We start from the raw sequence: 22,822 nt of genomic DNA, 5'->3' as shown, positions 1-22,822 counted from the left end.
TTCTGAGAGATCTCTTCAACTTTATCATCTGCTGAATTTTTAGCTTCCACTATTATGTTTTTAATTTCTAAGAATTCTTTCTCTCTTATACTATTCTTTTTATCGCCTCCTTTTTTTTTCATGGATGAGAAAATTTTCATTTATTTCTCAGAAGATAATTAGAGATTTTTAAATTTTCTTCTGTCCTTATGCATGGTTTCAGTTTTCTGAATGACTTTTACATTTTATTTGGGACCCTGCCTCTTATATTGGGAGTATTTTTACAAATAATTGGTGAATTTTATATCTCTATTCACATTTTAACAGCTTTATTGAGGTATAACTAGCACACAATAAGTTTTGCATGCTTAAGATAATATGTATAATTTCATACATTTTGATACTACATATATACCCATGGAAACGTAATCATGTTCAGGAAAATAAACATAACCATTATTTTGCAAGTTTTCCTCATGCTCCACTTCTCAATTATTTATGTTTGAAAGCAAAATAGTTAGAAGGCAATGGGAAGCTCTGGGTGGGTTGTTGGAGCTTGTTGAATAATGGCTCTCATCATGGTGTGATTGGGGAGTATATTAGTTACATATTACTGCATAAAAATTACCCCTAAATTAGCAGTTTTCATATATCTTTAGAAGCAGGAAGTTAATCATCTCATAGTTTCTCTGGGTCAGTAATTTGCATATGGCCTTAGGTTCAGTGTCTCTCATGGGGCTGAAATCAAGTACTAGCAGAGGTTGCAGGCATCTCACAGTTCCTTGGAGGAGACTTCACTTTTCAAACTTCTTCATATGACTTTTGGCAAGTCTTATCCCTTGCTGGTTATTGATAAGAGACATCAGTTTCTTACCACTTATGCCTCTCTTTGGGGCAACGTGGCAGTTGATTTCTCTCACAGTGAGTGGGTGGGAGTCCCTCAGACAGAAACCTCTGACTTTTTGTATCCTAATCTTAGAAGTGGCTTCTCCATTCAGCCACATTCTAGTCATTGGAAGCGGAAAACTAAATCCAGCCCATACTCAGGGGGAAGGATTACACTGGGGCACGAATATCAAGAAGCATGGATCAATGGAGGCCATTATAGGGGCTGCCTAGCACAGGAGCAAAGCCATTTTCTTGAAGAACCCAGAAATAGGATTTTTAGGCCTTTTCTTGCATGTGAGACAGAAACATGAGACTGTCTGCTATGTGGGGCATATCATTCTGGTTCCCAAGAAGAAGAGGGAAGGGAAGAAAGTGGAAGTGATAGAGATGGAAACTAGGGGCTCTGAACCTGACTCTTCTGTATGAAGATTTTGCCTTCATTCGGCACAACATCCTTGTAGTCTTTGAAGGCTTTTGAGCAGTAAAACAGTCTGATCAGAATTGTGTTTCAAAATGATTACTCTGACAGTTGTGCAGATTGAACAAGAAATACTTAAAGATGTGGGACCACTTCAGGGGTTATTAAAACAGAATGGAGGCAGAGTATGAAAGATTGGAAGAGTTGTCTTACCCGAGGAGCAATTAATTGCCATAGCAACTCTACACATTTGGGGTGGGCAGATGGGGACCTGTAAGAGACCGTGTTTTTTTTCCTCTTTCCTGCTTCTGAAGGACTCAACTGTTGCTAGAGAACATAATAATATAGGACTCTAGGCTTGAAGCTAAACAACTGAGAATGCCTAAATATTAATAATCCACCAGCATTTTATTCCACAAGTTCTCAACTATTATTTGACATGCTACCATGTTTCCATAACTATGAGATATACTACAACTATTTTGTTATTAATAATAGCTAAAGAAAAAATTCTGAAAATTATTCCTATTTTAAAAATACACTATGCTAGGTTTGCAGCATCCCCATAGTGATACTCTTACTCTTGTCCTTTGTATTGTATCTTTGGGAATTGATCAATGGAGCAGGCTAAAACAATAGGGTATAACCCAGAATCTTTATTTACTGTGTGGCGATCTTTAGTAATAGAGGAATCATGGGAACTGGATTTCAAAATGGAAGTGAGAACCCACTAGCAGCCTTCATACAGAAATAGGGAGAAATGCTTATAAGAAAGCAGGCAGTCCTTGCTCTATAACTGTTTGCTCACAATATCTTTACCAACCAATAATATAGGTACCAATTTTTACAGCACCTAAAGGGTTACTTTTCTCCTTCCCATATCCCCGATATATACAGTTAGCTTCTGCAGGCCATAAAAGTTAATTTAAATATTTTTAAAAATTTAAAATTTTTTCTTCTGTTTCTCTTTTGAGAAGGTAGGAAAGAGAAGCAGGGAGAGGCAGAGGGGAATGGAGAAAAAGAATCCCCCAAGCAGGTTCCATGCCCAGCGCAGAGCCTGATGCAGGGCTGGATCTCACAACCCTGAGCTCATGACCTGAGCCGAAATCAAGAGTTGGACACTTAACTACTGAGCCACCCAGGTGCCCCAAGTAGAAGAAAGTTGATGGGCAGATATCCTAGAAAGGCTAGTTTAACTGAAATTCTACTGAGGGTTAGAAGAATCTTGCAGAGATAGGAAGGGCCCTGTTTTCCAAAAAGAGAATAATAGTATGAAATACAGGTAGAATGGATAAAAAAAAATAAAAAATAAAAAATAAAAAAAGCCTCTCACATTCCAGCGTAGCCACATTAGATAAAAGCCGACTGAAACTGGGAACCATGCTATCCAGCTACTGATCTACCTTGGGGTATCCACTAGCATGCAAACATATGGTAATCCTGTCTATTGGCAAACACCAGTCCCATACAGACCTCTCCTCATTAAATGGCAAGTAGAAGAAAACTTCCAAAGTAACCTCTAACTTAGAGAAAGCCAAGAAGGATGGACCTTGTCACATGTATCTACAAGAAAATAAACTTTTTAAAAATTATCGACGGCAGGAATCTGAAAGTAGGTACAGAAAACAACTTGGCACTCAATAGGATATAAAATATATCTATGAAATAGGAACTAAAAGTCATAAGAATAGAAAACAAAGGATGATATGAAAAGATAAAAATGCCATGGTAAAAGACCAAGACATAAGAAAGCATTTTAAGAAAACAGAAAAGACATTATGAAAAATAAACCAGTGTTAAGGATCACCAATTCAAGATTTCCGGAGATAGCGAAAATATTAAGTTCAAGTAAAGAGAGAACTAAAATGGAATAACTGTTACATAACTTCCCAAAAATTATCAAGTTTTTAAAACCTGGAAAATTTGAAATAGAAGCAGTATTCAAAAAAAAAAAAAAAAGCAGCAGTATTCAAAGATATGGCCACAGAAAACTTATGAGCTGAAGCAGACCCATGTATGTGTATTTAAATGACTTTCTAAGCCAGTTCCAAAACCAGTGAATAGGGACCCAAGAAAAACACTAACTATAAGGATAAAAGCAAAATCCTACAAATACTAAGAGCATTCATGCTGCAAGATAAAATGATCAAATGATGATTTTTGTTCCCAAGAATTTTTAGGTTTCCAAGTACTTAAGTTCTCCACACATACTTTTTATTATATTGTTTTTATTTTAATTTATTCTAAAATGTTCTCTAATTGCATTTTTATTTTATTTTTTTTTCTAATTGCATTTTTAAATGTTAATTCCGGTATACTTAACATACGGCGTCAAGGTAGTTTCAGGTGCTCAGTACAGTGGTTCAAGGATTCTCGTTATGAAAGTCCACTCTTAATCCTCTCGACCTGTTCCGTCCATCCCGCACTGATCTGAGGATAATGCGGGCCTCACAGAACGAATTTGGAAGTTTCTCTCATCTTCTATTTTTTTTTTTTTTTTTAGAACCCTCCCTTCCGGGCCCCCCCTTCCGTGGCCTGTCCCTTCCGTGGCCCGTCCCTTCCGTGGCCCGTCCCTTCTGCGTCCTGTCCCTCTGCGGCCTGGCCCTTCTGCGGCCTGGCCCTCTGCATCCCGTCCCTCTACGTCCTGTCCCTTCTGTGGCCTGGCCCTTCTGCAGCCTGGCCCTCTGCATTCTGTGCCTTCAGCGTCCTGTCCCTTCTGCATCCCGTCCCTCTGCGACCCGTCCATTCTGTGTCCTGTCCCTGCTGTGGCCTGGCCCTCTGCATCCTGTCCCTTCTGCGGCCTGGCCCTCTGCGGCCTGGCCCTCTGCGACCCCTCCCTCTGCATCCTGGCCCTTCTGCGACCCGTCTCTCTGCGGCCTGTCCCTTCTGTGGCCCGTCCCTTCTGCGGCCCATCTCTCTGCATCCTGTCCCTTCTGCGACCCGCCCTCTGTGACCCGGCCCTTCTGCATCCTGTCCGTTCCGCTGCTCTCTGGCCCCTGCGGGCTCGTCTCCACTGAGCTGTCCAGAGTCTGTTCGCAGCTGGGGCCGTGCCCCGGGGGTGCACACTGCTGGCGGGGGCCTTCATCTCACTGTATCTGTGGAAGGAGATGAACTTCGGGAGGTCCTGCTACTCTTCCATCTTTTTCCAGGAATCCAACGTTGAGATTTCTAAAAATTGAGTGGCTTGTTTTCAGTAGAGTAATTAAGAAATCTTGCACAAACCACAAAAGGTTTTCTTCATTTTTCTGGCAGAAATTTTATGATTTTAAATGTGTTAATTTGTTTAACAAACAAATTAGATCCATTTTGAGTTAATTTTCTATATCATACAAGGGTATTTGTCCTTTTTTTGTTTTGTTTTTGGACATGGAGCTCCAGTCATCCCATCACCATTTAGAGACTGTCCCTTATCCGTGGTCACTACATTTGCACCTTGGTCAAAATACAAACGTGCAAATGTGTATGTCTCTTTGTGCACGTCTATTTCTAGATTCTTCTTCTGTTGATCCGTGTGTCTGTCTTGATGCCCATACCACACTCTCTTGCTGTAGTTTTATAACAAGTGTAATATTCTTATTTTTTCAAAATGTCTTTTTAAATTCTAGTTGTTTTCTTTTTTCCCCATGTAAGTTTCATGATCAATTTTATGAGTCATGGCTATAAAAATACTTTTGAGATACTGATTGGGATTTCACTGCAGCTCTGGATCAGTTTCAAGAATATCCACATCTTCACAATATTGATTTCACCAATTCATGAATGCCATCTCTCTCTCCTCCGTAGATCTTTTTTGTAACTTTCTGCATGTTATATCTAATTATTGCATGGTTTGGTTTTGCTGCTATTTAAATAAAATTTTTTATTCTGGTTTCTAATTATTAATGACTAGTGTGTAAAATTATTTATTTTGTATATTGGCCTTTTATTGTGTAACGTTGCTAAACCCAGTATCCTGGTGACTCTTGTAGATTTCATAGGATTTCAGCAGATAATTTTATCAGCTGTGAGTAGTTTTAAGTGTGCCTTTTCCTTTCTCCGTTATATAGAATGTAACTATAGGTTTTCATAGAGTTCCTTTATTAGATTGAGGAAGTTCTACTTCTTGTTTCAAAAGAGCTTTTATTTTGAAGAAATATTTTTGTTAAATGTTTTTCTTCATTTATTCATTTATTTTTTCCTTCTTCAGTCTAGAAACAATAGTTTTTATAAAGATTGATAATTTTCAGTGTTGAAATGTCATTCCTGGAATAAAACCCACTGACTCATAACTTTTTTTTATGTATTGCTGAATTTGATTTGCTATCATTTTGTTAAAAATTTTACATCTATGTTTCTGAAAGATAATCATCACTGATTTTTTTTTCTTGTAACACTTTTTTCTGGTTTTAATATCAGGACATTTGCTAGCCTCATAATATGAATGAGGAATTGTACTTTAATGAAGAGCTTTTGTAGAGTATATCTGATTTCTTCCTTAAAAGTTTAGGAGAATTAATGAATCCATTGGGCTCAGTATTTTCTTTCTTGGAGGATTTTAACTATGATTCAGTTCCTTTATATTCATCACATTAAACCCATTTCTTCTTGAATGAATTTTGATAGTTTTTTGGCTTTCAAGGAATTTGCCTATTGCATCTAAGCCGTTCAATTTATGAGCATTAGTTTTTAATATTACATTATTATCCTTTTAATGTCTGTAAGATCTGTAATGATGTTTCCTTTTTTAAATTTGATATTGATAATTTGTAACTTCCATTTTCATTTTGTTTTTTACTTGGTAATCCTGGCTAGAGGTTTATCATTCTTTAAAAATATTTTACTTATTTATTTGAGAGAGCACACAGAGGGAGAATGTGAAGGAGAAGCAGGCTTCTTGTTGAGCATAGAACTGATGTGGAGCTTCATCTCCTGACTGGGAGATCTGAGGTAGTTGCTTACTAATTGAGCCACCCAGGCACCCTGAGGTTTATCATTTTTATTGATATTTGCAAAGAACAAGCATTTGATTTCCACTTACTCTATTGTTTGTACTACTTTCAATTTTATTATTTCAATTTTATTTATTATTCATACTTTCTTCTACTTAATTTGCTTTTATTCTCCCATTTTCTTAAAATGGAAGCTTAGATCACCAATTTAAGATGTTTTGTTTTCTAATATAAAAATGAAATGTTATACATTTCCCTTTAACATTGCTTTAACTGCATTTTACATTTTATATTAACTGCATTTTACATTAAAAATTTTTGTTTTCTTTTGAATTAAAGCATTTTCTCCTTTTCATAGGACTTCCTTTCTCATAAAATTAAAGTACACACTTCTAGATAAACCACATATTTGGGTTACCATGTATTTTCCAGACACCTGTGTTTTCTATAATTTAAGGGGTTTTTTTTTTTACAGTCTTAAAATAAACCTTTTATAATTTTTATTAAATGTCAGAATATTAAAAAAAAAAATGTCAGAATATTGACATCTTAGTGAATTTTTCATGTATATATGACAATAACTTTTATTCTGCTGTTGTTAGTTGGAATATTCTATAATGTTAATTACATAAAGTTAGTTTATAGTGTTGTTTCAGGCTTTGGTTTCCTTACTGATTTTCTGTCTACTTGTTACATTAATTGCCCAGAGAGAATTGTTGAAGTGTACAAGTATTATGGATACTTCAAATCCAAAGTATGGATTTTTCTGTTTCTCTTTTCAATCCTGTTATTTGTTTCATGTATTTGAAAGCACAGGTTTTAGGCCCCTGCATTTTTTTGATTTTTTTTTTTTTTTTTATTCTTAGTGAATCAATTTCCACCCCTATCAGTTAGTAATGTCCTTTGTTAGTTTAGCCCTGGTAATGTTTTTTGTTCTGAAGTCTATGTCACACTGTTTAAGGTGTTTGCTTTTTCTAATATTGGCCTTTATTTCTTGCCTTACAGAATTAAAACTGAGTCTTGGTTTTTATAAATTGAAAATGTAAAAGAACTAAACAGGTTGACTAAGTTGAACAACTCAGATGAGAAACCAAGGCTCAGAGAGAGAGTTCAGACAAGGTAATAGAGGCTCAAATGAGAGTTTGAGATGCAGAAATTAAAGTGCTGAGAGGTTGGAGGCTGTGTCACAACCAGCTAGTTAGTAGCAGAACCAGAGCCAAGATCCTTACACTGGGACATCTCGAGCTTCCCCCAAACTGAAAACGTGTCTGCCAATGAATTTGCTCTTAACAAGCACCTTATTATCTAATAGTTCTAAAGGTAAACAATAGACATTTAAAGTCAAGTATCTTATGCCTGGGATTTTAAGGATGGGGATTCCAAAAACAAAACAAAACAAAACAAAACAAAACCTACAGGGAACAGCTCATTGTGCTGCAGGTAAATGCACCAAAAGAAACTGTAAAGTCATTTCCATTTTCTATATTCTGGTCTTATGACACCAGTGAAATAATAAGTATGAGATAGCAATGTGACCCTCAAACAGCTCCAGGTTTTGGTGCAGTGGCTTTATGAATTAGCTCTTAACTTTTTGGTTTTCCAGGTGCTGTGCTTTACAAAAAAGCTGTCTGTTAAGCACCTCACACACTGAAGAGATTATGTGCATGCATTCAAATACAGTGTTTTTCATTATATTTGGAACTGAACACTGCCCTTTATCACTTTTGAAGGAGAAATTATGATTGACAAGTGCTGTTGGCATAAAGTCATTAGTAGATTGCTCTCTGACTTTTTCTTTCAATGGTGTCATCCTTCTAAACCGATTAAACAGAAAATTAAAACATCAGGCTGTATATTGGGAAATTCTTTTATCAAAATATCTTTTTTATTTCCTGCCCTTTCTTCCATGTTCTCTTATTCAAATTGCTACAGTATTCTTGGAATTTTTATAGCTGTCCCTTTTAAGATACATTTTCAGAATTTGCTTGGAGAAGACTTGATGGAATCTATTTTCAGTCTCAGTAGGAGAATCCTAATTTGCATCTCCTCCTGGGTTGTCCTGGCCTAAATTGATCTACACTGACCTAGTTCATTTTAAATCAATTCAAGTTTTTTTGTGTGTGCACACAGAACCAACTACTACCTGTACTTAGAGGCTGCAAAATCAATCCCAGGGAAATTTAAGCACTCTGGACAAGCTCTTCAAATAAAAGTGTACTGTGTTGTACTGTTCAGAATTCTGAAGGTCACTGAGGTGAAACTAAGAAGTTAGAAGAGTTTAATCAACCAGCTAGTCAAAATTTGTATCAGCTGTCTGTGACCCAAAATACATTTTGTTCCTTCTAATATCATCTGATGCCGTTGCTATAAAATCAAATCTAATGTCATGTTATTATGTTTAAGTATACTTAATATTTTTGTGGCAAGAGGGACAACTGTTATTCTCCTACAGTTGTTAGGATTGTACTAGGCTATTTCTTAAGCCAAATTCTGTAGCCAACTCTACTTTAGAAGGGAGATGCTAAAAAAAAAAAACTAAACTAAATAAGGGTCATTGGTAGTTCACTTTGCTCAAATATGTTGTGCTATTTAGCCAGAGTCAACAAAAATAATAGTTGAAACTTCTCTCAGTATTTTAGCACTTGCTTATAAACAAATTTTCTCCTAAGCTGCTAAACTATAAGGAGATAACAATTATAATTCTTGTTGTGTTTAGAAAAAGATCCCATACTGGAAATACATCACACTGTTGAGCTTTAAAAATATCAGAGGTGCAATAAATGCTGTTCATAAATGCCTATAATATTAAACATAAATAATAAATACTGTAAGGAAGGTAGGGCTATAGGACTTCCTAGACGGGAAAGAAAACTTCTTGCCAGAAGGAATTAGGAAATGTTTAATTGATAATAAGTCACTTCCACAATTTACCTGCGCTTGTGCGAAGCCAGGAAGGGTGAGAGTGAATCCAAGAGTTGTATACGTTAGCAAGATTGAATAAGCAATAGATTATAGAATGAGTCAAAAGTGCAGGGATTTGTAGGTAATAAGATAATTTAGGAGGCTATTTCAAAAGTACAGATGAGGTTTGTGAAACATGAATAGAGAGTAGCCAGTAGAGATGAAGACCAAGTAGAAAAATAAAAACGTAACATCAGGCCACTATTTGGCTTTGAAAAGCAAGAGAGGGAGAGGAGTAAACTAACCAACTGACTAACTACCTACTAACTAACTAAAGCAAGCCAGAGATGTTGAGCCTAGATAGGTCAGAGGTTGATAGTGCTTTTACCAAAAGAGAAAACAAGAAAGAGGGCCAAAATTTTTAAGGGCACATTAAATGTTTAGCCTTTTGAAGGCTAACGTAGATATTCATTTAATTACTGATGAATAACACTAATTACTTCAGTTTTAGACATAGTGTACTAAGTTTTCGTGTCACCAAGATGTTCAGGTAGAGGTGCTCACCATGTAGTTGCAAAGATAGAAGCACAGTAGAAAAGTAATAAAGACTTCGTGGGGCAAGGCAGTAGTTAAATCCACATGATTACGAGAAGGGAGGTAACAGCAAGGAGAGAAAATGTTGGAAGAATCCCTGTAGTTGGAGGGGAAGAAAATCCAGAGAAGACACACCACAGGTGGAAGAGGAAAACTAGAAAGAAAAAAATGTCTTAGAAAAGAGAGAAGCAATTTTAAAAGGAGGTAGTTAGACAACAGATCTCAGTCCACAGCCATGGATATATATGTTAAGAACAAAGAAAAAAGTTTAGAAACCAGTTACATTTATTTGGTAGAAGGTTTTATTCTTTCTTTCACTTCTTTCCTTTCTAAATGTTTATGGGCATGAATCCATTAACAGTATGTGTCATGAAAGGGCAAATTGTCTATGATCATACCTCCTTGAGATAATTGTGGTTTAATTTGGCATATTTTCTTCCAGGCATTTTCAGTTTATGTGGAAATAGTCAATGGAGAATGCATTAGTTGTCAAATGTGCCATTTGTCAATATAACACTATGGTCTTTGAGCTATTTAAGGATTTCTGCCTAAAATTGAACTTTGTATGAAAATAGTGTTGCAACTCACCATATTTTAATGTTTGATGTTTCCCAACAAATCATTTGCATTCCTTTTCTATTTTAAATTTAATCTCATTTTTAACAGTTTCTTCTCAGTTACACTTAGATTGATTTTTTCCTTTGTCTACTATGGAATTAATGGCATTTACTTTTCTTATTACAATTTCTATTTTTGTCTTCTTTTTGTTTTATCTGATGTCTTGTCTGATCTCTCGTTTTTACTGTGTATATTTTCTATTTAGAATTTTGTTATTCTAATTTACCCCCATGATTAGGAAGGCATATATATTCTGTTTTTAATTCATTACTTCCACATTTCTAAGAAACTCTATATACCAAAAGTTATTAGGGTAAAAAATATATTTTGAATCATATCCCCCTTTTGATTCTTTCCCCATTCTATATAAGAAGGGGGAATGTAACATATTTTTACTTCTCCATTTTCTCAGTTTTCTCATTAAAACTATAATGTATATTTTAAGAGCCACACTAATATTATTGAAACTTATTAAATTATAATTTGATCTCTATTCAATACTATTTTTATTCAATTTTATAACAAATTTAAAACAATTAGACTGAAACCTATGTTTAATTTGATTCAGCGTTCATTGCTAGTGTTCGTAGAATTATTCACTGGATGATAGTTTCTAGGACTACATAACAGATCATTGTCTTCAAAGAACATAGAGTCTAATGGCTTTCTTTCAATGGCATTACTTTCTTGTTCTCTATTTTGGTTGAAAGTATTCTGAAGCTTTAAGTCCATTCTTAATCTCCTAATTTAGGCACTTTTTAGAAATATAGAGGTGTTCCAGTGAAGATGGTGGAGTTGGAGGACACTAATCTCACATTGTCCCATGAATACAACTAGATAATAGACACATCAGTGTTAATAACCTAGAAAATGGCCCAAAGACTAGAGGAACATACTCTTCACAGCTAACTGTAGACAAGAGTCTACATCAAAGAGGATAGGAAGAGCAGAGACAGGGTCAGGAGCTAAACAGACCAGCAGAAACATCCTCAGGAGGGAGGCACAGAAGGGACAGAAACAGACCCTCAGACTTGAAACTCCAGGCACAGGGAACTAGAATGGGGTGGATGAGTCCCTATAACATTTGGCTTTGAAAACCAGAGAGGCCAAATTTTGTGAGTTCTTAGGATCAGTAGAGCTTAAAAGCTGGAATTTAAAAGATCAGTAGGTTCCTAGGAGATCTGGGAAGGGAAGGGAAGCTGACTCTCCACCCTTAAAGAGACAACACAACAAACAGCCCCACAGAGACACAGCACAGAAGTGGCAATTTGAGAATCACCTGGAGTATGTGGGAGGGAGATTTGTCTACTGATGTCAGAGGGGGGCTGGAGGGGCAGGGGTCACTGGATTGCCAACTGTGCAAATCACACCACCTTGTTCTGCAGACATGGCCCTTCCAGCCAGGCCTCAGCTCCAGGCTACCTCCCACAGCACACTGGACAAAACAAGGCGAAACCCAGCCTACCAACACTGTGGGCTTCTTTAGATCTGCCCCCTCTGATCTGGCCTGCTTAGTTTCCTGGCAGCTACAGATTCCCTCCTGCCAGTGCAAAACTACTGGCACTGCATGCCCCACTCCTGCAATTTCCTGCTGTTGATGCTATTGCATCACTGGCAAATGTCTGGTCTGACTCAACTTAAGCCCAGGTGACCCAAGACTGCGCACTAACAGGGGACCAAACCTTGCTCATCACAGGCCAAGAGAGCCATCACAGGTGACTAGACCAAAGGTAAAAGTAGCTCAGCCACAACTGCAGAGTGCAAGCAACACATGCGAAAAACACCCCTGAAGTGCTAGGTTTTGGTGAACAGAGGACATTGCACTACAGGGCACTACAGGAACTCCTCTTCATAAGGCCACTACCTTCAAGTTTAGGATACATACATTACTTTCATAACACAAGAAACAGAGTGAGATAAAATGAAGAGTCAAAGCAGTATGTCCCAAGTGAAAAAACAGGACAAAAATCACAGCAAGAGACCTAAATGAAATGGAGATAAGTAACATGCCTGAAAGAGAATATAAAGTAGTCATCAAAAAGATACTCACTGGATTTGAGAAGAGTGAAGGATCTCAGTAAGACCCTTAACAAAGAGATTGGAAACATGAAAAGGAAACAGAAATGAAGAACTCAATAAATAGAATTTAAAATACACTAGATGCATTTATTAATCAGTAGACACTAGCTGCAATATATAGTAGACTAGAGGAAACAGAAGAACACATCAGTTACCTTGAAAAACATAGTAATCAAAAGGAAAGACAATAATATATGAAAATAGACTAAAGGAATATAGTGACACCCTTAAGCATAATAACATTCACATTACAGGGATCCTAGAAGGAAAAATGAGATTAAGGGATGGATTGTACTTCAAGAAATAAGAGCTAAAAATTTCCCTAATCTGGAGAAGAAAACTGATACCCAGATCCAGGAGGCAAAGAGAGAGAGAACCCTCAACAAAATCAACACAAGGCAGTCCAATCAAGATACACAGTAATTAAAATGGTAAAAAGTAGTAATAAAAAGAATTTTAAAAGTAGCAAGAGAAAACAGTTACATACAAGGGAAACCCCGGCTGATTTTTCAGAAGAAATTTTGCAGGCCAGAAGAGAGTGGCATGACATATTCAAAGTGCTGAAGGAAAAAAATCTGCAGCCAAGAACTCTCTATCTAGCACAGCTATCTTTCAGAATAAAGAGGAGGTAAAGTTTCCCAGACAAACAAAAGCTAAGGTAATTCATGACCAGTAAACCAGCCCTACAAGAAATTTTAAAAGGGGGACTCTGAAAGGAAAGGAAAGACCATAAGGAGAAAGAAAATTAGAAGCACAAAAGCAGTTAAATTAAGTATATCTATAAAAATCAGGGGATTCACAAAATAGAAGGATGTAAAGACAAGAGGTGAGAAGAGTAAAGAATGGGTTTAAACTTAGGTGGACATCAACTTAACATAGACTGCCATATGTAGAAGACATTATTTCCAAACCTAATGGTAACCACAAATCAAAAACCACTACAGATATGCAAAAAATAAAGAGAAAGGACTCCAAGTATATCACTAAAGAAAGCCAGCAAAGCATAAGAGAGCAAGAAAGGAACAGAAAAGAACTGCAATAACAATCATAAAACAAAATGGCAAGTATATACCTATAATAATTACTCCAAATGTAAATGGACTGACTGCAATCAAATACATAGGGTGATGGAACGGATTAAATTAAAAAGATTCATTTATATTCTGCCTACAAGAGACACATTTCAGACCTAAAGACACATACAGATTGAAAGTGAAAGGATGGAAAGCAGTTGGTTTGCAAATGGACGTAAAAAGAAAGGCAGGGTAGCAATATTTATATCAGACTAAATAGACTTTAAAACAAAGACAGTAACAAGAGAAAAAAGAACACATCATAAAGGGAATAATCTAACAAGATACAAACATTGTAAATATTTATGCATCCAACATGGGAGTACCCAAATACATAAAACACATAACAAACATGAATTAATAGTAACACAGTAATAATAGGTGACTTTAACATACCACTTACATCAATAAATAGAGCATTCAAACAGAAAAACTACACAGAAACGATGGCTTTGAATGACATATTGGAAGGATGGATCTAGTAGATAGGTTCAGAATAATTCATCCTAAAACAATATACATTCTTTTCAAGTGCATATGGAACCAGAATAGATCACATATTAAGCCACAACACAGTCTCAACAAATTCAAAAAGATTGAAGTCCTACCATGCATCTTTCACAACCACAATGCTATGAAACTGGACATTAACCACAGAATAAATCTGGAAAGAGCATAAATACATGGATGTTAAATAAGTTATCTGATTTGTTAGTATATATTTGGTTATAGTAATCTGTTACTACACTAGGTATTTCCGTGTTTATCTGCTGTATTTTTCTCTTCTATTTCTCATTTTGATTTTTGAGTCTACTTTCTTTTTTTCTTAGCTAATGTAGTTAAAGCATTGCAATTTTATTTTCTTGGAAAAACTGGTCGTTACTTTTATTTTAAAAAATAACATGCTATTGCACAACGTGGGTCAACAAAGAAATCAAAAAGGAAATAAAAAATACTGGAGACAAGTGAAAATGACAACATGACAATCCAAAGTATTTGGGATACAATAAAAGCTATACTAAAAGGAAGTTTATAGCTATATGGGCCTATCTCAAAAATAAGAAAGAAAAAAAAACTCAAAAAAACCTAACATCTAAACAGAAAAAATAACAAACAAAACCCAAATCCAGTAAAAGGAAGGAAGTAAAAAATAGAGCAAAAATAAAATAGAAACTAAAAAAAAACCCAGTAGAACAAATCAGTGAAACCAGGACTGGTTCTTCGAAAAGATCAACAAAATTGATAAACCTTTAGCCAGACTTATTTAAAAAAAGAGAAAGAGGACTCAAACAAAATTAGAAATGAAAGAGAGATAACAGACACCACAAAAATACAGAAGTTTATAAGAGGATATTATTAAAAAAATTATAAAGCAACAAAGTGGAAAACCTAGAAGAAATGGATAAATTCCTAGAAACATATTACCTGTCAAAACTGAAGCAGGAAGAAACAAAATTTGAACCTGTAATATAAAAACTTCCGATAAGCAGATCCTGATTGGAGGAGACACACAACTGACATGTCTTCTTACCATGACTCTTACAGCCATTTCTCTCTTGGGCACAATGGCAACCCTTTCTTTTTTCTTAAGATTTTATTTATTTATTCATGAGCGACACAGAGAGAGAGGCAGAGACACAGGCAGAGGAAGACACAGGCTCCCTGCGGGGATCCTGATGCGGGATTTGGTCCTAGGACCCTAGGATCACGACCAGAGCTGAAGACAGTTGCTCAACCACTGAGCCACTCAGGTGTCCCTCCCACAGTGGCAACTCTCAAAGAAAAACTGATCGCACCAATTGCAGAAGAGGCAACTGTCCCCAAAAATAATATCACTATAGTGGATGTTGGGCAAATCGGTATGGTATGTGCCATCAGAATTCTGAGAAAGTCTCTGGCAGATGAACTTGCCCTTTTGGATGTTTTGAAAAATAAAGGAGAAATGATGAGTCTGCAATATGGGAGCTTATTTCTTCAGACACCTAAAATTATGGCAGGTAAAGATGCCTCTGTGACTGCCAATTCTAAGACTTTGGTGGTAACAGTAGGAGTCCACCGGCAGGAGGGAGAAAGACATCTTAGTCTGGTGCAGAGGAATGTTCATGTTTTCAAATTCATTATTCCTCAGATAGTCAAGTACAGTCCTATTTGTATCATAATTGTGGTTTCCAACCCAGTGGATATTCTCACATATGTTACCCAGAAACTAAATTGACTATCCAAGCATCAGTGAATAGAAATGGGTATGATCTGGATTTCTGCTAGATTTCACTATCTTATGGCTGAAAAATGTGGCATCCATCCCAGCAGCTGCCACTGATGGGGGAAACATGGCAATTCACATGTGGCTGTGTGGAGTGAACATGGCAGGTGTTTCTCTCCAGGAACTGAATCCAGAAATGAGAACAGACAATGACAGTGAAAACTGGAAGGAAATGCATAAGATCTAGTTAAAAGGATATACCAGCTGGGCTACTGGATTAAGTGTGGCTGATCTCACTGAATCCATGTTTAAAAATCTATGCAAGATACACTCAGTGGCAAGAATGGTGAAAGGAATGTTTGGCATTGAGAACGAAGCGTTTCAGAGTCTCCTGTGTATCCTGAATGCTCAGGGATTAATCAGTGTTATCAACCAGAAGCTGAAGGATGATAAGGTTCCTCAGCTCAAGAAAAGTGCATACCTTGTGGGACATCCAGAAAGACCTAAAAGACCTGTGACTTCAGGCTTCTAGGCTGTAGAAATTTAAAACTATAATGTGATTAACCATGAGTATTTAGTTTTTCATCCATATACATGGATCACAGTTTGCTTCTTTCTTCCTAAATATATTAATCAGGGCTCACAGAATCAAAGCTCATGCTCTATCTAATGCTTGCATTAGGGGCCCTTGAATAAATAAGATTAAATATTGTCGTGTACTTATAAAAACAAAACAAACAACAAAAACTAAAGTCTAGTACCAGAAGGTTTCACTGTTAAATTCTACCAAATATTTAAAGAAAAGTTCACATATATTCTTCACAAACTATTCTAAAAAATAGAAGACAAAGATAAGCTTCCAAATTCATTCTATGGGACCAGCATTACCTTGATATTAAACTGAGATAGAGACACTGCAAAAAAGAGATCTAGAGGCCAGTATCTCTGATGAACATAGAGGCAATAATCCTCAACAAAATATTAGCAAGCCAAATCCAACAATACATTAAAAACATCATTCACGGGGATCCCTGGGTGGCGCAGCGGTTTAGCGCCTGCCTTTGGCCCAGGGCGCGATCCTGGAGACCCGGGATCGAGTCCCACGTCGGGCTCCCGGTGCATGGAGCCTGCTTCTCCCTCTGCCTGTGTCTCTGCCTCTCTCTCTCTCTCTGTGTGACTATCATAAATAAATAAAAATTAAAAAAATAAAAAATTCCTTTAAAAAAAAAAAGAACATCACTATAATCACAAGAGATTTCTCTTATGCAGGATTAGTCAATGTGATACATCACATGAGCAAAACTAAGGATAAAACCCATATGATCATTTCAATAGATGCAGAGAAAGCATTTGACAGAGTACAACATAGATTCATGGTAGAAACCCTCAACCAAAAAAGGAAAAAAAAACCCCTCAACAAAGTAGTGAGAGGAAACAGGTCTCAACGTAATAAAGGCCATATATGAAAAAAAAACAACAGTGAACTTCACTCAGTGAGGAAAAACAGAGCATTTCCCCTAACATCAGGAACAAGACAGATGTCCAGTCTCACCACTTTTATTCAACACAGCACTGGCTAGTCAGTCCCAGCCACAGTAACCAGACAAAAATAAAAGGCATACAAATTGGCAAGAAAGAAGTAAAACTTTCACTGCTTGCAGATGACATGATACTATATAGAGAAAACCCTAAAAACTCCACTAAAAATCTACTAGAACTGATAAATGAATTCAGTAAGGTCTTAAGATACAAAATCAACATACGAAAATCTCTTGCATTTCTATACATTAATAATGAAGCAGCAAAAAGAGAAATTTAAAAAGCAATCCCATTTACAATGGCACCAAAAATAATAAAATATCTAGCACTAAACTTAACCAAGAAGGTGAAAGAACTATATACTCTAAAAACTATAAAACAGAGAGAAAAGATATTGAAGATGAGACAAATAGATATTTCATGCTCATGAATTAGGAGAACAAATATTGTTAAAATGCCCATACTACCCAAAGCAACCTACAGACTCAAGGCACTCTCTCCTAAAATACTAATAGCATTTTTTTTTTTTACAGAACTAGAATAATCTGAAAATTTGTATGGAACCATGAAAGACCCTGAATAGCCAACAATCTTGAAAAAAAAGAACAAAACTGGAGGTCTCATAATCCTGGACTTCAAGATATACTACAAAGCTATAGTAATCAAAACAGTATGATACTGGCAGAAAAGTAGACACATAGATGAATGGAACAGAATAGAAAAAGTCCAGAAATTAACCCCCAAATATATGGTCAGTTAATATTTGACAAAGGAGTCAAGAATATGCAGTGGGAGAAAAAACAGTCTTTTCAAACTATGGTGTTGGGAAAACTGTACAGCTAAATGCAAAAGAATCCTAACTCTGGGAAACAAAGGGTTGTGGAAGGGGAGGTGAGTGGGGGGATGGAGGGACTGGGTGATGGGCACTGAAGAGGGCACTTGATGGGATGAGCACTGGGTGTCATACTATATGCTGGCAAATTGAATTTGAATTAAAAAATGTAAAAAAAATGAAACTGGACCACTTTCTTACACCATATACAAAAATAAACTCAAAATGGATTAAAACCTCAATGTGAGACCTGAAACCACAATAATCCCATAAGAGAGCACAAGCAGTAATTTCTCTGACATTGGCCATGGCCACATTTTTCTAGATAAGTCTCTTGAGGCAAGGGAAATAAAAGCAAAAGTAAACTATTAGGACTATATCAAAATAAAAAGCTTCTGCACATAAAATCTTAAGATTTTATTTATTTATTCATGAGCGACACAGAGAGAGAGGCAGAGACACAGGCAGAGGAAGACACAGGCTCCCTGCGGGGATCCTGATGCGGGATTTGGTCCTAGGACCCTAGGATCACGACCAGAGCTGAAGACAGTTGCAAAGAAAACAACAAAACTAAAAGGCCACCTATACAATGGGAGAAGATATTTGCAAATGACATATCTGATAAAGTGTTATTATCCAAAATATGTAAAGAACTTATAAAAGTCAACATCAAAACCCCCCAAATAATCCAATTTAAAAATGGCAGAAGACATGAACAGACATTTAGAAGACATACAGATGGCCAGCAGATCCATGAAAAGGTGCTCAACATCACTCACCATCAGTGAAAGGCCAACCAAAATCACGATGAGATATCACTTCACACCTATTGGAAAGGCTCAAATCAAAAACAAGAAATAACAAGCGTTGGTAAGGATGTGTAGGAAAAGGGACCCTCGGGGGATCCCTGGGTGGCTCAGCGGTTTGGCGCCTGCCTTCGGCCTGGGGTGTGATCCCGGAGTCCCAGGATCAAGTCCCATGTCAGGATCCTTGCATGGAGCCTGCTTCTTCCTCTGCCTGTGTCTCTGCCTCTCTCTCTATCTATCATGAATAAATAAATAAAATCTTAAAAAAAAAAAAAGAAAAGAAAAGAAAAGAAAAAGGAACCCTCTTACGCTGTTGGTGGGAATGCAAACTGGTTCAGCCACTGTGGAAGACAGTATGGGGGATCCTCAAAAACTTAAATACAGAATTACCATATATGTGAGTAATTCTACTACTAGGTGTTACCCAAAGAATATGAAAACAATAATTCAAAAAGATACATGTACTTGGATATTGACTTCATCTCTGTTTACAAGATCCAAATTAGAGAAGCAACCCAAGTGTCTGTCCGTAGATGAATGGATACTGGAGATGGTGTGTGTGTGTAGAATATATATATGTGTACTATTATTAATATATAATACACATATATACATGTATATATACATAATATATATTAATGTATATTTATATATTAATGTATTATATTAACATACAATATATACATATAATACATATAACATGTATATATAATTATATAATACATATTATATATGTACGTGTGTGTGTATATATATATAGATATATATATATACACACACATGCAAAAGAATATTGCTTGGAGCACCTGGGTAACACAGTCAGTTGGGCATCCAACTCTTGGGTTTGGCTCAGATCATGATCTCAGGGTCATGAGATCAGGCTCCACGCTCAGCGTAGAGTCTGCTTAAGTTTCTCTCTTCCTCTGCTCCTCTCCCCCTTGCATACACTTGCTCTCTCACTAAAATAAATAAAACTTTTTTTTTCTATAAAGTTTGAGATCTTGCCATTTGCTGCAACATGGATGGATCTACAAAGCATAATCCTAAGTGAAATAAGTCAGTCATAGAAAGACAAATACCCCATGATTTCACTCATAAGTGGAAATCAACAAATGAACAAAGAAAAAAGGGACAAAGGAGAAAACAGACACTCAAGCATCATAACTGATGGCTACCTTAGGGGAGGTGGGAAGGGGAATGGGTGAAATAGGTGATGAAGATTTAGAGAGGACTCATGATGAGCACTGAGTAATGTATAGAATTGCTGAGTCACTATCTGGTACACCTGAAACTGATATAACACTGTATTTTAACAATACATAATTTTTAAAAGTCATTAATTGGACTCCATCAAAATTAAAACATTTTCTTTATGAAACATACTGCCTTAGAAGGTGTAAAGACACACCACAGATAGAAAATACCTGCAAAACAGGTATCTAACAACTTATATCCATGATTTTTTAAACTTCCAAATATTTTACAAAACAAGATAGATGCTAAATAAGTACATGAACATTTGCTCTGCATTAGTAATCATTAGGCAAAGGAGATTTAAGAATGTCTACAAATAAAAAACAAAGATTAGGAAAAAAAAAAAAAAAACCTGACAACTCACAACTAGAGCTTTGTTATGTTCCAGAGGGGAAGGCAAAAGAGTGGAGCCACTTTGGGTAACAGTGTGGCTGTTTTTTATAAAACTAAACATACTATAAACATAAGTTTTATAAAACTTAACACACAGTCCAGATATCTCACCATTAGGTATTTATCCAGGTAAAATAATAACACATATTTATCCAAAAATGTTTATGGGTACATTTAGAGTGGCTATATTCATAGTCACCAAAAAACTGGAAACCAGATGGTCCTAGACTGAGGTATAGATAAAAACTTGCTCTATTCATGTGGTGAAATCTAGTCTGCTACATAATATACAAATATATGCAACGATGTGGACCAATCTCAAACACCTCATTTAGAGAAAGAAGTCACTGAAGACAACTTAGCGGCCATAGGCTAAAAGAATTCAAATATCTTCCAATAGAAATAATGCTATATGTTAGAGGGAACATCTCATCTTTTTTGTAAAAATCACTGCAAATGCCACAATTAGATAATAATAATGCATTCTAAAATTTGCATGTATTTTGACTGGACAAGGCAGCAAAGTAATGAAATACATGTATATAATAGTCAATAAAGTCAGATGTTATATATCACATATAATATACATATATATTCACTCTTTGCTTATGGTGATAAAGGCACTATATCCATATCTATCATCTACCCAAAGACAGAGAGAGAATCTTTATCATAGACTCCTTGAGGATGGGAATTGTGTTTTTCTGCCATTGTTTATCATAACTTCTTTAAGATTTTATTTATTTATTTATCTATTTATCTATTTATCTATTATTATTATTATTTATTTATTTATTTATTTATTTATTTATTTGAGAGAGAGAGAGAGCGCGCACAAGCAGGGGAGGGGCAGAGTAAGAGGGAGAAACAGACCTACCCCCTGAGCAGGGAGCCCGTTGCGGGGCATTCCCAGGACCTGGGATCATGACCGGAGCCAAGGCAGACTCAACCAACTGAGTCACCCAGGCTCCCCTATCATAACTTCTTATAAATAAAGGAAGTTCTCTCATCAGTTATATCTTGAAGATCTGTGTGTGCTTATTATTTTTAATTTTTTCTGTTATTTTAGTTTCTTAATCCATCTTTCAACTGCTCATTTTCTTAATTCTCTTATAGTATTCATTTGTGGGAATTTTGGTTGCAAACTAATTTTAAGTTAAGGTCTTAATTTCTCTCTCTCTCTCTCTTTCTCTCTCTCTCTCATCCTTCACTCTTCACTTGTTTTCCTCCTCACTCTCTTTGCTCAGCCTCTCCTGGGTCTTCAGGTCATCCCTGTGATCTGGTTTCTAATACAAAACAAGGTCACCTGTTGGTTTTGTGGAGTGCTCCTGCTTTAGGTATCTGGAGATACTGCAAATCAATGAGCCAGCAGAGTCTTAGTTCCTAGCTTAGAGGTTTGAGCTGTGTCATCCTTATTTTCTGGGAATGCAGCCTGACATAAGCCATGGGCCCAGGCATGATTAATAGCATCTGTGGTCAGCGCCTTTCAGGACAGCAGGGGAGCTGACTGAAATTATGGCAATAAGCCTGGTCACAGCTCCCCCCCATGTTGGGGTGCTCTTATTCCCTGACACCCCACAGCAACTGAACCCAAGGAAGTCTACACCCGCTTTTGGCCACCATGCTAAGCCCCACTCACTACTCCATCTATTTTATGGTTTTTATTTATGGATATGTTTTCCTCATTTTTTGCATGACTATGAATTACTTACTTTTAAAAGCCATTTTTATACACCTTCTATGTGTTTGGAGCAGTTAGGAGGGATGAAATAGTCTAGGGCTTAAAGTACGTACCTACTGTGCCAGCTTGGTTAGAAGTCCTGTATGTAAAACACTCCAAGTATTTTCTAAGCTAACTTGTATAAAATTTCATCCCATGTGAAACATTACAGTTATGTTTCACTGAATTCCTTTTTTCCCATCCAGCCTTGTGTATTGCATCAAATCAAAATGAATGTCTCTGTGAGGCTAATAGGAACTTCTCCCTGGGGATGGTCATCAAACATCTTTGAGGAGGTAGGGCCACTGGATGGCATGGTAGCGCCTGACCCGGGCACATTTCTTTTCCAGCTTTATTATTTTGCTTACATACTTACCTGTAACAAGTACAGATATTAGAGATCCTACTTTATGCTATTGCTTTGGAAACATCAACTTTCTGCTATTTTCAATGATATCTGTAGCAATCCTTGCCCCCGATGCTAGACAGAGTAGGACTCTTTTTAGACTACGTGCACCAACTCTTATTTGCACTAAAGCTTTTCCTCTTTGATCCATTAGCAGAGTTGATGTCTCCTAATGTCAAAAGGTACACAAA

The 22,822-nt window shown here is 36.5% G+C and overlaps 1 pseudogene; it reads left to right on the top strand.

Annotated features, from left to right (window-relative positions):
- The first annotated feature begins 11,713 nt into the window (after positions 1–11,713).
- LOC121488781 lies at positions 11,714–16,199 on the top strand (annotated as a pseudogene).
- The last annotated feature ends 6,623 nt before the right edge of the window (positions 16,200–22,822 follow it).

Source organism: Vulpes lagopus, chromosome 4 (assembly GCF_018345385.1).
Source record: "Vulpes lagopus strain Blue_001 chromosome 4, ASM1834538v1, whole genome shotgun sequence".
Lineage (NCBI taxonomy): Eukaryota > Metazoa > Chordata > Mammalia > Carnivora > Canidae > Vulpes > Vulpes lagopus.
This window is presented reverse-complemented; position numbering and strand designations above follow the sequence as displayed.